This window comes from Papaver somniferum, chromosome 3, assembly GCF_003573695.1.
Source record: "Papaver somniferum cultivar HN1 chromosome 3, ASM357369v1, whole genome shotgun sequence".
NCBI classification, from domain to species: Eukaryota; Viridiplantae; Streptophyta; class Magnoliopsida; order Ranunculales; family Papaveraceae; genus Papaver; species Papaver somniferum.
In genome coordinates, this window is record NC_039360.1 from 206,633,313 (window position 1) to 206,647,918 (window position 14,606).

The 14,606-nt window shown below is 37.3% G+C and overlaps 1 pseudogene; it reads left to right on the forward strand.

Moving 5' to 3' along the window:
• The first annotated feature begins 1,255 nt into the window (after positions 1 to 1,255).
• Positions 1,256 to 11,939, forward strand: LOC113358515 (annotated as a pseudogene).
• The last annotated feature ends 2,667 nt before the right edge of the window (positions 11,940 to 14,606 follow it).

A 14,606-nucleotide genomic window follows, 5' to 3' on the forward strand; every position in this document is an offset into this window, starting at 1 on the left:
TGGTTGGGCGTTGATATAATTAACGTCTGTAATGGGACGGATTCTTAAATAGCGTATGGTTGGGACGTTAGTATAACTAACGCCTAAAATGAGGCGGAGATATTAAGGGCGTTTGCTCTTATGTTTGGTATGCATTTAGTGTTTGGTATGTATCATATGTATCAGTAAAAAGATTTAGTGTTTGGCATGTATCATATGTATCAGTAAAAAGATTTAGTGTTTGGCATGTATCAATAAAAAGATTTAGTGTTTGGCATCAAACCCAAGATCATAAAAATGATACAATGCACACCACCATCCTCAGTTTTGATTTAGTGTTTGGTATTTTGTCCCCTCCATTACGATTGCAAAGGCTATGTATCAGTAAAAAAAGATGGGATAATTACGTCTCACACAGACGGTCATAATACATGCGCGTCACACAGACGCACGTAATACATGTGCCCAGACCTGGCGTTTTTAATAACTGCGCCCCATTGGGACGTACATTCTAATTACGCCTGCTATGGGACGTATGTTTAATCTCCGTCTGGCCTGGCGGTGTTTATAAATACGCCTCATTCATACGCTCTTTATACATCCGCCCCAATATCATACGTTCTTTATACATACGCCCGATGTGAAGCGCCCATTATACTTGCGTCTGTATTCATACGCTCACAATAACCCCGTCCCACTATAACCGATTTTAGTCTGGGTCGGCGACCACATTTGGTCCCAAACCCTAATTATCTGGACTAAATATGACTTTAGTCCGTTCCATTACGGATGATTTGGAGACCAAATTTAGGTATAGTCCCCAAATTTGGTCATGACTGTGGTTGCTCTTATGTTTCTTATTTTTTAGGGGTATAATTGGTAACCAAACTTTAATATAACATATTTAAAAAACCATGCCTTAGAATTTTATAAATTTTATGTCATTGGAAAGGTTTTACAAAAATAAACACAACGAGTACAAACAACAATATAAAATTTAGAATTTTTATGAAAAATTCGATCGTGTTTATATTTTTAAAATTTAATGCACAGCCATTATGCATAGCACCTCAAAAGATGCATAATACATGGGGGAAATTGATGCAAACCAACACAAAGAATGTATAGCAAATAGGATAAACTGATGCAAACCACCACAAAACATACATAAAAAATGGAAAAAATTTATACAAACTACCATAAATTAATTAGACGCATATCAATTTTAACTTTATCACACCATTATGCATGATGGTGTTTCATTTTTTTTCGGTCGGCAGCGGTGATCTGGTGTAAATTTAGCGGACAAACACAAAAGCTAATGTTTTGGTAATTTGAAGCTAACCATGCGCTCGGCGGTGCATACCACGGGTTTCTTACTAGTACAAAGTCAAAGCGTAAATTTCTAACTTACAATTGGAGCCAATTAGAGAACCCCCCAAAGCCGATCTGCCAAATTGGGTTTTTCAGATTCATTTTCAGATTTGATAATTTTCTTCATCTCCTGTTATCAAAATGCTCTTTCTTAATATCTCTCTGATCTTTCTCACTCTTCTTCATCTTCCATTTGAATGCTGATTGATTTTAGTTACAATAAAAATTAAACCGAGCAGAATTTTGATTTTAGAAAATTCAAGATGTATATGGCATACGGATGGCCTCAAGTCATCCCTCTTGAACCTGGACTATGTCCTGTTTCACAGAAGATCGTTTACATCAAACTTATCAATCGTCTCTTACTTGTTGTTGCTCCTTCTCATTTAGAGCTCTGGAGCTGTTCCCAGGTATCGAGATCGGTTTCAGTTTCAGTTCATATTTATCATCATTTTTTTTCTTCTTTTTTTCTTCTATTTACTTTAACCATTTTGGTAATTGACACTCTGCATTTTCTGAATCAGCATAAGATCAGACTAGGAAAGTACAAGAGAGATTCGGAATCAGTACAACTTGAAGGAGAGTATGTACAGGCTGTTTGGAGTCCGGATACCAAATTGATTGCACTAGTGGTAAGCATTTTTTTTTTTTTAAATTTTCCTCTATTCTTTAAAAGCATTTTGTGTCACTAGAGTGGAATAATATATAAACCGAAAATCAATTATAGAGAGGTAAGCCTGTTACTTGAATAGTTTTTATAGATCATTCTCAAGTGTTGCCTTGGACTTTAAGGGTTAAATCTTTGGTTGATGACAAGAGATGTTTGTAAACTAAATGCATAAAGTAAGAAACAACCTTCTTGTTTGGAACTGAAATAAAATGTTGTATACCGAAAAGCTTTGTTGTGATCCCTTTTAAAATTTTCATATTATATTATGAGGTGACTTGACTACGGTTTAATCTATCAAGCCTCTAACATGGAAATGCTATATATTTAACCATCTACCATTGGATATGTTAGTGCTATAATTATATGCTTACAAAGCGCTTCTTTCAATTAGTTAAATGAAGTTCACATTTGCTTTGTCATGACATATTTCTCTTTACATTCTTAAGTATGATGACCACTTACGATTTTCAATTTATTTTTGCAGACGTCTTCATTCTTCCTCCATATTTTTAAGGTTCAGTTTACTGAAAAGAGACTACAGGTTGGGGGGAAGCAACCTTCTAGGCTGTTTCTTGCAAATATTAATCTAGTTCTTAATGAGCAAGTTCCCTTCGCAGATAAGAATTTAGCAATGTAAGAGATGTTTCAAACTATTTTTATCTACATTTATTTATATAGTTTTGGGAACTATCGTTCTGGGTTATGCTTACCCATGTTCTTTCAGGAGCAATATTGTGTGTGACAACAAACATCTTCTTGTTGGACTTTCAGATGGATCCTTACAACTTATATCCTGGAAAGGGGAGGTGTGTGTGGATTTTGTTTGATGGAGTTTCATTTTTTTTAATTGATCAAAATAATTTGCTAGGGAATGTCAATTAGCACTGCGTAGATTCTCCACTTAGAAGCTTTGAAATTATACTGTTCTACTTTTTTTTTTTGTATAACCTAACTTACTTCTTTGGTACAGTTCTCTGGAATCTTTGAACTTGATTATAGCCCACGTGATAGTGATGATATCACTCAACCGTCCCAATTTTTAGAGAATGGGCGATCTTCAGAAGGGGTTAAAAGAGACATAGCAGCTACCCAGGTTTTCAGCAACCGTTCTGCTATTACGCAGCTGGATTTCTCTTTGCTACTGAGGCTTCTAGTTGTATTATACTCTGATGGACAACTTGCACTGTGTTCGGTTAGTAAGAAAGGTTTGAAGCAAATTGAGTCTATTAAAGCTGAAAGATGGCTGGATTCAGGAGATGCTGTGTGTGTTTCAGTAGCCTCAGACCAACAAATCCTTGCAGTTGGCAGCAAAAGAGGGCTTGTTGAGTTATATGACTTGGCAGAGTCTGCTTCTCTGCTTCGAACTGTGTCTTTGTATGACTGGGGGTAAGTGCAAATCACTGGTACATGCATCTTTTCTGATGTGCGAAATTTATTTCATGACTCAGCTTTGGCTTGTTGCTCGTTCTTCTGACTTGTAATGGGGGTATAATCTGTTATACGTTGATGTTGTATATCGTAACCAAAGCTATTCTCTGTTCAGTTCCTTTGTGGATGATATGTGGGAACTGTAGCATGACTGCTTAACACCGAATATATTGGTGTAATCTGCTGGTCTTTGCAACTAATTCCAATTGATAACCAGGAGTAATGAATTATATAAGAATGCTTAATATGCGAAGAAGTTATCCAGTTAACTCCATTCTATGTAAAAACGGGATAAAGTAGTTCAAATGTCTCTGAGATATGGTCTGTACCTAAAATAAGATCTGCAGTCATGTTGATTTAGGAATAATATCCCCATGTAGTTATTATTGCATCTTTGCGTTGTACTTTTCTTCTTGTGAACCCTCTGTAAGCTTTTGTACATATATTTGATTGATAAGATCAAGTTTATTCAGAAAACTAGATTGCTTCTCGTTTTATCTCTACTCTTGAGTTTTGGAATTTCAGTACCACACTAGTTTGAAGTCACTGTTCTGTTTGGATATATCACTGCTACTGCATTAGGGGATCATTTCAAGCATCAGCTGGTCAATATGTTGGACATTGTTCTCCGATTCGTGCCTCCGAAGCCTATCTTTTTTTTTGTTCATTTAAGTTATGAAAACTTCTAGTAGGATCTGTGATCATAATCTTATGATTCCTGAATGCAGGTATTCCATGGAAGACACTGGTTCAGTCAGTTGTATAGAATGGGCACCTGATAATTCTGCTTTTGCAGTTGGCTGGAAGTTGAGAGGACTTACAGTTTGGTCCCTTTCTGGTTGTCGTTTGATGTGTACAATTCGACAAATTGGTTTATCCTCTGCCTCTTCGCCAGTGGTGAAACCAAACCAAGATTTTAAATATGAACCTCTTATGAGCGGGACCTCAGTTATGCAGTGGGATGAATACGGTTACAGGCTTTATGCTATTGAGGAAGGGTCTATGGAGAGGATTCTTTCATTTTCTTTTGGAAAATGTTGTTTCAATAGAGGGGTTTCGGGCACAACACATATTCGTCAAGTGATTTACAGCGAAGACAGGTTGCTTGTTGTGCAGTCTGAAGATACTGATGAACTCAAGATACTCCATCTTAGCCTTCCTGTATGTGTTAAAAGCTATAAACCTGTTACTTTGAATAACCTGCTTTCTGATGGCTGTAAATCAGAGGTACATTCCTGATGTAACTATGGTTGCTACCCAGGTGTCTTATATCTCTCAAAATTGGCCGGTTCTACATGTGGCTGCTAGCAAGGATGGAATGTACTTAGAGCAACTGCAGTGGACGACTAAACCCAAATTTGGTGTCGAGTGGGCTGGCGTAGTGGGACGGACCATCGATCAAAATTTGATCAAAGAGTAAAACTCGGACCAAATTTGGTCGGCGATTAAGACCAAATCCAAATATAGTCGGGCGTTTATATAATGTCCGCCTACCCGACGGGCGTTGGTATAATGTCCGCCTGTAGCCGCGCGTTCGTAAAGTTAACGCCTGATGCAGGCGTTGGTATAATGTCCGCCTGGATGGGGGCGTTGGTATAATGTCCGCCTGAATGGGGGGTTGGTATAATCAACGCCTGGCATGGGGCGTTGATATAATGTCCGCCTGGATGGGGCGTTGGTATAATCAACGCCGGACACCAAATTTGAATGGGGCGTTGATATAGTGATGAACCCAAATTTGAAAAGTTTACAAAACTTTGCTTGGGGCGTTGTCTTTATCAACGCCCCATTCTTTTTTTTTTTTTTTGGATCCGGGCGAACGTATAATCTCCGTCCCACACACCAGGCGTTGTTATAGTTCACGCCCCATACAGGCGTTGTCTTTATCAACGCCCCATACCAGGCGTTATCTTTATCAACGCCCCATGCCAGGCGTAATCTTTATCTACGCTGGACGATGAAGCGGACTTTATATCAACGCGCGACCAAATTTACTCGTCACCCGCTACGCCACAGGACGGACTAAACCCAAATTTGATCTTTTTTTTTAGTCTTTGGTCTTTAGTTATGCTCGCACCACTGTGGACGCTCTTAGCAGTTGCTGGTCAACATGGGCTTATACTGTATGATATACGCTACAAAAAATGGCGTGTGTTTGGAGATATTACCCAAGAGCAAAAGATCCAGAGTAAAGGCTTGTTATGGTTGGGTAAAATTGTTGTTATCTGCAACTATGTCAGCTCCTCTAACATGTGGGTGCTTTCTTTGGGTCGTAATATCCCGTACTTTTACCTGATTCTTCTAATAGGTGTGGTAGAAGTGTCAGTGTATGCCAGAGTTCGTTTACTTTTAGTTCATCAATACAGTTTATTTGATGTTCGAAAGTTGTGGATGCCTTATTGGATTCGTGGACATAAATGTCAAATAGGTGCACTGTGTCCAAAGCAATATTTCTCATCATTTAGTTGGCTGGTTTACATGCTTTAAGGCCATGTAACGTGGGCAGCCCTCAATGCGTCGTTTGCATTTTAAAGCATGAAAATTCTTTGTCTAGAATCTATACAACCTTCAACCTGTGCCATACGTAGCATCACCTGGTTTTTGTTGCCCAGGTTCCAAAATAATGAGTACTATTTCATTTGCTTACTGGTGGTACATAGTAATCTTGGAGAAGTAACTTTTTACTTGATGCCTTGTAGGTATGAGTTGTTTTATCCAAGATATCATCTTGATCAGAGTTCTCTACTTTGTCGGAAAACATTGCTCGGCAAGCCAATTGTTATGGACGTGTTTGAAGATTACATACTCGTTACATATCGGCCATTGGATGTTCATATATTTTACGTGAAAATCATGGGGGAACTTTCACCATCTAATACTCCAATTTTACAGGTAGAAGAACCCCTTAAGCGACATTTCCTGAACGGTTTTTATCTTTTTTGAGTTTTCATTTGCATTGACAAGAAAACAGAAGAAAACAAAGCACTTCATTAGAATATCTACATTATAAGCATTTGTAAGTAATAAAATGACATACAGCTTTCTACAGTACGAGAGCTATCGATCATGACTGCAAAGAACCATCCTGCAGCTATGCGTTTCATTCCTGAGCAGCATTCAAGTGAATATTCGTCTAAACAAAACTTTTCATCCTTATCTGATTCTTTAGTCAGACAACCCTCTAGGTATGTTCTTCACATGATAACTGAATTTCTGTTTAGAAACTGACGTAGAGGAGGTGGCTGAATGATATATCTCAACTTTCAGATGTTTGATTCTGCGAACAAATGGGGAGCTTTCGTTGCTTGATTTGGATGAAGGGCGTGAGAGAGAGCTGACAGATTCAGTAGAACTGTTTTGGGTTACTTGTGGGCAATCTGAAGAGAAAGCAAATCTGATTGAGGAAGTGTCATGGTTGAATTATGGCCATCGCGGGATGCAGGTAATGCACATCCAAACCTTGTTTTTGAAAATCTTTATCTAGGACTGAGTGTAGTCTTTCTACATTGTATATTTACTCATGTTTGCTAGGCTAATGTTGATCCTTCGTGGAAGCTTATTATTACAGGTTTGGTATCCGTCTCCTGGTGTCGATCCGTTTAAGCAGGAGGATTTCTTGCAGGTATTGCTACACCCCCATTTAAGTACATGGATATGAGTATGTTGACCTGGTTACTCCATAAAAATTATAATAAATTCTTCTCAAAACAACAATCTTTGTATCTCACCTCTGTAGAATCGTAAACCTTTTTCTGACATCATATGCATATGCAAAAGAACTTGTCAATCTCACCTCTGTAGAATCGTAAACCTTTTTCTGACATCATGTGTATCTGCAAAAGAACTTGTCAAAAATGACAAAAGGGTATGGTTATTATAGAAATACTGTAAAGAAACTTCTTCAGGTAGTGGTATTACTTGACATTATTAATTTTGTTATGTCGATCTAAATTTCAAATTTTATGCCATCTGTGTAAATAACTTGTCAAATTAGAAGCTGTGATGTTTGGAGACAATGTACTATTATACATCTGTATTCCAGTAGACCTGGGATACCGTTGTTGGCTCTTTGTTCATATATCCGTTTGGTGGTTTGATATGCTTCTAAGATGTTTCTACCAAAATGCCAAAGACCTTGAAGCAATTCAAAAAGAATTTGAACTAGGATTTATGTCCCTGGAGCTGCATTGAAATTTGATCACATGTTCAGTTTTCGTTCTAGATTCATGTAGATGATGCAAGGACTTCTGTTTATCATCTTAAAATTCTAATTTATTTATTATCTTGAAATTCTAGCAAATCTTTTAAAAGTTAAATTTGATAACGGAATGGGTATTGTGCTAATTTGGAATCTTTGCTAGCCAATTTACATTGTAATACTTGCTGTCTTTGCGTCAGTTGGATCCAGAATTGGAATTTGATCGTGAGGTTTATCCTCTGGGCCTTCTTCCAAATGCTGGGGTTGTTGTGGGTGTTTCCCAAAGAATGTCATTTTCAGCGTGCACAGAGTTTCCTTGTTTCGAGCCTACCCCCCAGGCTCAAACTATATTGCATTGCTTACTGCGCTACCTTCTTCAGGAACCTAGGTCAATTGTTGCTTTTCTAGTATTTAGAGGTCTTAGCTTTGTAGCATATTCCTAATTACAGTGTTAAATTACCACAAGCTGTGAATTTTATCATCTCCATAAGGTTTATGTTTGGGACATCAAAATGCTACTGAACTTGAGATAGATGAGCCAAGGATCAGTGCCCTTATCGTGTACAACCTAGTAATAATACTTGTTGCCACATCTTGTATATGTTCTTATATTTTGTTTCTATGTTTTTTATCCAACAGAGGAACAAAAATGAGGAAGCTTTACGGTTAGCTCGTTTATCTGCAGAAAAGCCTCACTTTTCACACTGCTTGGAGTGGCTCCTTTTTACTGTTTTTGATGCTGAAATATCCAGGTATTCCTTGTATGAATGTTTGGCATCATGAAAGTCGTTCGCGGAATTTTCTGGAGTACTCGCAAATTGTTATGTGAAGGTGCTAATTTAAAGCAAGATGGGGAAAATGTTCTAAGACGAGGGATGCGAAGCTGACTTCTAGTTTATCCAATTGCCTGTAGTAATTAAACCAAGTTGCCCATATCCATATGTAAAAACGCTGCCATGAATAAGCATATGTGGATTTAATTTGCAGAGAGCTGAAGCTGCATATCGCTTACTAGGTCAACAACTGAACGTATCACTTGCTGATTGCCCTGTTATTATGATTGAGCTACCTGAGCTCAAACGACATAGAGTTCTAAATTAAAACATGTCCATTGATGTCTCCTATATAAATGAACTTTACAGTTCACCTTATTGGAGTATCTTTCAAGTTCTAGAGGTTCTGTTGTTTTTTGCTTGAGACTTGCTAAATGTTTTTTTCTATGTCAACTTCAGTTCTCAATATTTTTATGATGGTACTTCGTCACAGGCAAAGTTCAAGCAAAAACCAGGCAATTCCCAAAAGTACTACCGCCTTCTCTCTTCTGGAGAAGACCTGTGATTTGATCCGAAATTTTCCTGAATATCATGATGTAGTTGTAAGTGTTGCCAGAAAAACTGATGGGCGACACTGGGCAGATTTGTTTGCTGCCGCTGGAAGATCAACAGAGTATGTTCTTTTCTATTCTGAACTACTTCTCGTCCTGCTTTTCTTGTTGTTCGTAATCATCATTATGGCTGTCTTGTTATAACTGCAGGTTGTTCGAGGAGTGCTTTCAGCGGAGATGGTATAGGACTGCAGCATGCTATATACTGGTAAGTCTTACAGATACTTTTGCCCCATCTGTAATCTTGCCAAGTATAGACCCATGGAGCTGTAGTGATGCATAATTGCGTAGGTAGTATATTGAAAACACAGCACACCAAAGCTTGAGTTTGCATATAATAACAGAAAATCAGCCAAAACTGTAGGGCCGTGACTTGAAATGGTCCAGAGTTTATTCTTTTCTTTCTTTGTTTTTTATCTGTTTTTTTTTTTGTTTGTTTTTTACTTCCTATCAGTTTTTTATTGAGTTTCTCACCCTTTATTTGTTTTTTTGTTCCTGTACCTCTTCGTTTCTGATCTTCCTTGTCGTTTGCCAACTCTTCTCACCAATTTCAACAAATGTTTTTACTTCTGCTTTTTCCAGTTAATTTTTGAATTTGGAAAGTACACCATTAATGTAAAATGTACTCAGTGGCATGTAGAGTCTTAGGAACGCTGTAGGTAGTTACAAAATTGGAAGACAAATGTACTACCTCCATCCCACTATTAATTGACCTACTTTATAACTAAATTTAGTTATAAAGTAGGTCAATTAATAGTGGGACGGAGGGAGTAGTATTTAGTCTTTTTTCCAAATTGTTGTCAGAAGTTGTCTTATTTTCTTTTTTGCTACTCTAATCTTTTGAGCTCTTAAAGTAGATAATTTTTTCTTTATTGCAGCAGTACCTCAGTCAAAAAACAGAGTGCACATGTCGCTTCTGTTAAGAGCATACTGGAAAACCATGCTAGCTACTTGATGTCGGGAAAAGAGCTTTCTAAACTTGTTGCATTCGTAAAGGGTACACAATTTGATCTGGTGGTGAGCATCTCCCAATTTTTATAGGAATACCTGAACTCTTCTTTTGCCTCCTTTGTTCAGCCATAGAAACTCAGAAATATCTTAATTTCTTCCAACTTATTTAGGAGTATCTTCAACGGGAAAGAAGTGGGTCTGCTCGCCTAGAAAATTTTGCTTCAGGACTTGAATTAATTGGTGAAAAGGTTCGACTGCCATTTTATTATTTAGTTATTTATCTGTATTTATTTGGTGCAACATGTTGGACGCAAATTCTATATTTGATATGACTGTATGATATATGATTCGCATGCTATTTGTCAAATCTTGCATCAGCATTATCTTATCTCTCCTATTGTTTGCAGCTGCAAATGGGTACCCTGCAGAGCCGCTTGGACGCTGAATTTCTGTTGGCGCATATGTGCTCTGTCAAGTTTAAAGAGTGGATAGTCGTCTTGGCTACTCTTTTAAGGCGTTCGGAGGTATGAGTGGCTTCTGCTGTCCATCGTGTTATGCTGCATAACATGATACAACCTTTCAAGTTGTAATTCTAATGCATTTAGCATTTACTTTGATTTCTTCACGAGATATGTCAGCATGTCCATCTTAGCTATTCTACCTATGGGAAATGCATGATAGCACGCTTTGGGTGTTTTTACACATCGATGATTGACGTGAAATCTATAACCTTCCACCAAACCACCAGCTGGATGAGGTGTCAACAATGCATCAATGGTTGAAATTAACGCCTTGTAATCATTGAGCATTAGAGGTTCCATGGTGTTGCATTAGTGCATTGCATGGGTTACACCTAGTGTCAAGGAATTCACAACATCAAAATAATCGTTAAATGGTAGTTCATTAATGAAAGCATTACTTATTTGAACTAGAAGCTTCATTTCCAACTAGATATTTACATTGTTTCAGTCAATGAGGTATTCAACCGAAAAAATAGGGTTATATCGTACCATATGGCATTTCATTCGGAACTCTACTAAACCTGGCAATAACTTCTGCTACTCTATTACTGAATATTATCTGTCAGTGAGAACACCAAAATAATAATAATGAGTTCTGTATGTCTCATGTCCATTCTGAATGAGGAATATTTTAAGCATGTTTTCATCCTGTGCAGGTTCTTTTTGACCTTTTTCGACATGATATGAGGTTATGGAAAGCATATAGCATCACTCTTCAGGTATATTTTGTTTAGTAAAATTCCCATTTGGATTTCATAGTTACTACCTGTCATTTCCTACCAACCAGTAGACGATATCTTCTTAAATGTTGTTTGTGTTTTCAGTCACAACCTGCATTTGCTGAATATTATGATTTGCTAAGAGTTTTGGAGGAGCAACTTTCATCCATCCCAAATTTGGAGGACATGCAAGTGAACTTTCTGAGACATCAGTTGCCAGTCAATCCCAGGTAACATGATTGATACAGTTTGTTAATACAAACAAATAGGGGAAGAAGTTGTCACTGTCCCAAATCTCGAGTGGTTTGCTGATAACAGTCACATCCTTTTTCTTCCTTCAGTAGATTAGAAATCCTTGTCAGCCACGTAAATAACAATACACAAATGAATTCAAGAAAATTTATGTATTCTAGAGAAGGGAGTTCCATCACTTGCCATATTACAGCTCTGCATAAGTTAAAGGTTTATCCAAATGGATGAGATGTTGCAGGCGAGTTGTTTCTGGCAAATACAAGTGGGGTTAGTTTGTCAGAAGTCCGTATCATATGGTGATCATGCATCATGCTGTAATTCACCGTTTTCTTTGGTTTTTTTAATTTTATGCAGTACATCTAGCATAAGTTAGTCTTTTTTGATACTGAATAAAGAGTAGCCATTTTACTAAACCAATAAAAATACTCATTGGTTTATATGCACATGGAATTCCATTGTTGGATATCCAACTGGGTTAGTTGCCAAAATTTTGTAACGCACGACGCTCATCTGATTAGTGCACTGAATGCAAGTTAGAAAATTTAGATTATGCTCTATCATGAGTGAATTCTTCGCTCCTTCCACTAGTCGATCAAAAGAAAGAGAAAATAGAGTGAATGATGTAACAATGGTAATAAAAATGGCACAAAGCAGAATTCGTAAATCAGCACAAGGCAGACTGAGATTTAGTCGGTCCTTCAAAATTTGCAACTGTTTGGTAAGTCTAAAACTTGTAACAAAAATTTACACCCATCTGTAGGAAATAGGCATCATTTACTTGGGATGTTGTCATATCTAGAATTACTGTAACTCCCGCAAAAGAAGGCATTCCAGAAAGCTGTGGAAATTCTGTTCAATTTCTGCAAGTTTTCTAGTAGCAAAACCCATAAATGATGCAATTGAGACAGTTGGATTGGAGTCATGGACTCCACATGCTGACGACTACTCTGTTGATTGATGTTTAATTGTTGGATTTGAGGTTTTGCTTGGTACTCCAAAGTCCAAACTACTACAAGATTCGAATAAAGTGGGTTTTGAATCTTTTGATACATGTTGTCGAGCACTTCCTCTGTGCAGTAGTCAACTGGTCTTTTCTGGACGGTCGTTGTCAAAAGTGATAGAAGAATTGAAACTAAAGCTAGTCTAGGAGTGCCCTGAGCTTAGTACTGTGTGCTGTGATTGATTTATGTTAGTGACAACTGTATATTAGCTGTACTTCTCCGTACAGGTTACCTACCGGTTACTCTTTCCTTCTTTCACGTTCAGTGTAATGTCATGGTCGGTTTGTGATTATTGACTGTAAGTACTTTGTACTCTTCTCTTGTTTGTGTTATCAAAATAATCTTTTCCTCATCTTCAATAATTCATCATGGTATCAGACCCATAAGAGCGAGATTTCCATTTCTTTTGCTTCCGCCATTAAAACCACATTTTTTTTTCAACACCTGCAAATTTTCTTGATTTTCTTTCACTGTTTCTTCAATGGAATCCAATATTTCAAAGATTCCTCTCAATACTATCTCTCACATAGTACCTTTAAAGCTACAAGATCACAATTTTTTAACATGGAAAGCTTTACTTTTACCTTTATTCAAAAGATTTAATGTTCTTCGTTTTATTGATGGCTCATATCCTTGTCCACTCAAATTTGTGTATGCTGCTCGTAATGCTGATCCTGAAGAAACGATTAATCATGAATACACTCATTGGAATGTTGAAGATCAAACCCTAGCTCTCTGGATTCAGTTGACTATCTCAGAAAATGTCATCTCATATGTTGCAGGACCAACAACGTCTTTTGATCTCAAGAAACCAATTGAGGAACGATTTGCAACTGTTTCTTCAACTCACGTTCTTCAACTCAGGATGAAATTGTCTTATCTTAAACAAGGTAACACATCTATCATCAATTTTTTGAATGAGATCAAAAAAATCTCAGATTCTCTTTCACCAGCTGGATCTACAATTGGTGATAATGAGATGATAGTTTACATTCTCAATGGTCTTAACTCCATGTTTGATTCTTTATCAACTTCGATTCGAGTTAGAAATCCACCTGTTACTATTGGAGAACTTCATAACCTATTAGTGAGTGAAGAAATTATCTTAAAGGATATATCTAAGTCAGCTATTCTTCCTGATGAATCAAAAGTATTTGTAGCTTTTAGACCATATAAACCCTCTTATCCACCAAGATTCCCTCCTCCCCAACCATATCTTCCACCAAGATTTTCTCCATCATTTAGACCATCCACTTCTTACGGACCATATCCACCTTCATACAACAATGCATCCCCTTCTACTTCATACAACCATACATCCCCTTCTACTTCATCTGCATCCAATTTTCCAATGAGAAATCCATTTGGCTCTCCTGCTGTACCAAGATTATCTCAGAATCCTGTTTTCTGTCAGATCTGCTTTAAAGCTGGTCATCCTGCTATTGAGTGTCATCACATGATGAGTTTTTCATACCAAGGCAGGCCAGTTCCACAAAATCTACATGCTATGATGGCTTCAGCTGACATTCTTGGAAAAAACCCATGGTATGCTGATAGTGGTGCAACAATTCATATAACTTCTGATTCTTCTGACTTAACTGAGTGCCATTCTTACAACGGGAATGAACAAGTTTCTACAGCAAGTGGTGAAGGTATGTCAATAGCTGACTTAGGTACTACAAAATTTTTATCTAATAATAAAGTTGTTTTATCAACTATATTACATGTACCTACAGCTTCCCACAAGTTACTTTCAGTACATAAGTTTACTAAAGCTAATAACTGTAGTATAACTTTTGAGGCTGACAAATTCTATATTAAGGATCTCAAATCTGGGAGGAGTATTTTTCAAGGGCAGAGTAGGAATGGACTCTATCCAATGCATTTGTCTGATACATCTAGAGCTTCATCAACATTTACTTCTCATTCAGATGCTGCTTCTCCTACAGTTCTTGCTGCTGTCAAAGTTTCTGCTTCAACTCTACACAAAAGACTTGGACATCATTCCTTTCAATCTTTACAAAGAGTTTGTCATAGGTTAGCTGTTAATCTTGCAAAACAGCCTATCTTTTGTACTGATTGTCAGTTAGGTAGATTTTTTTTCACCGTGAACTCACGGGCAGAAAACT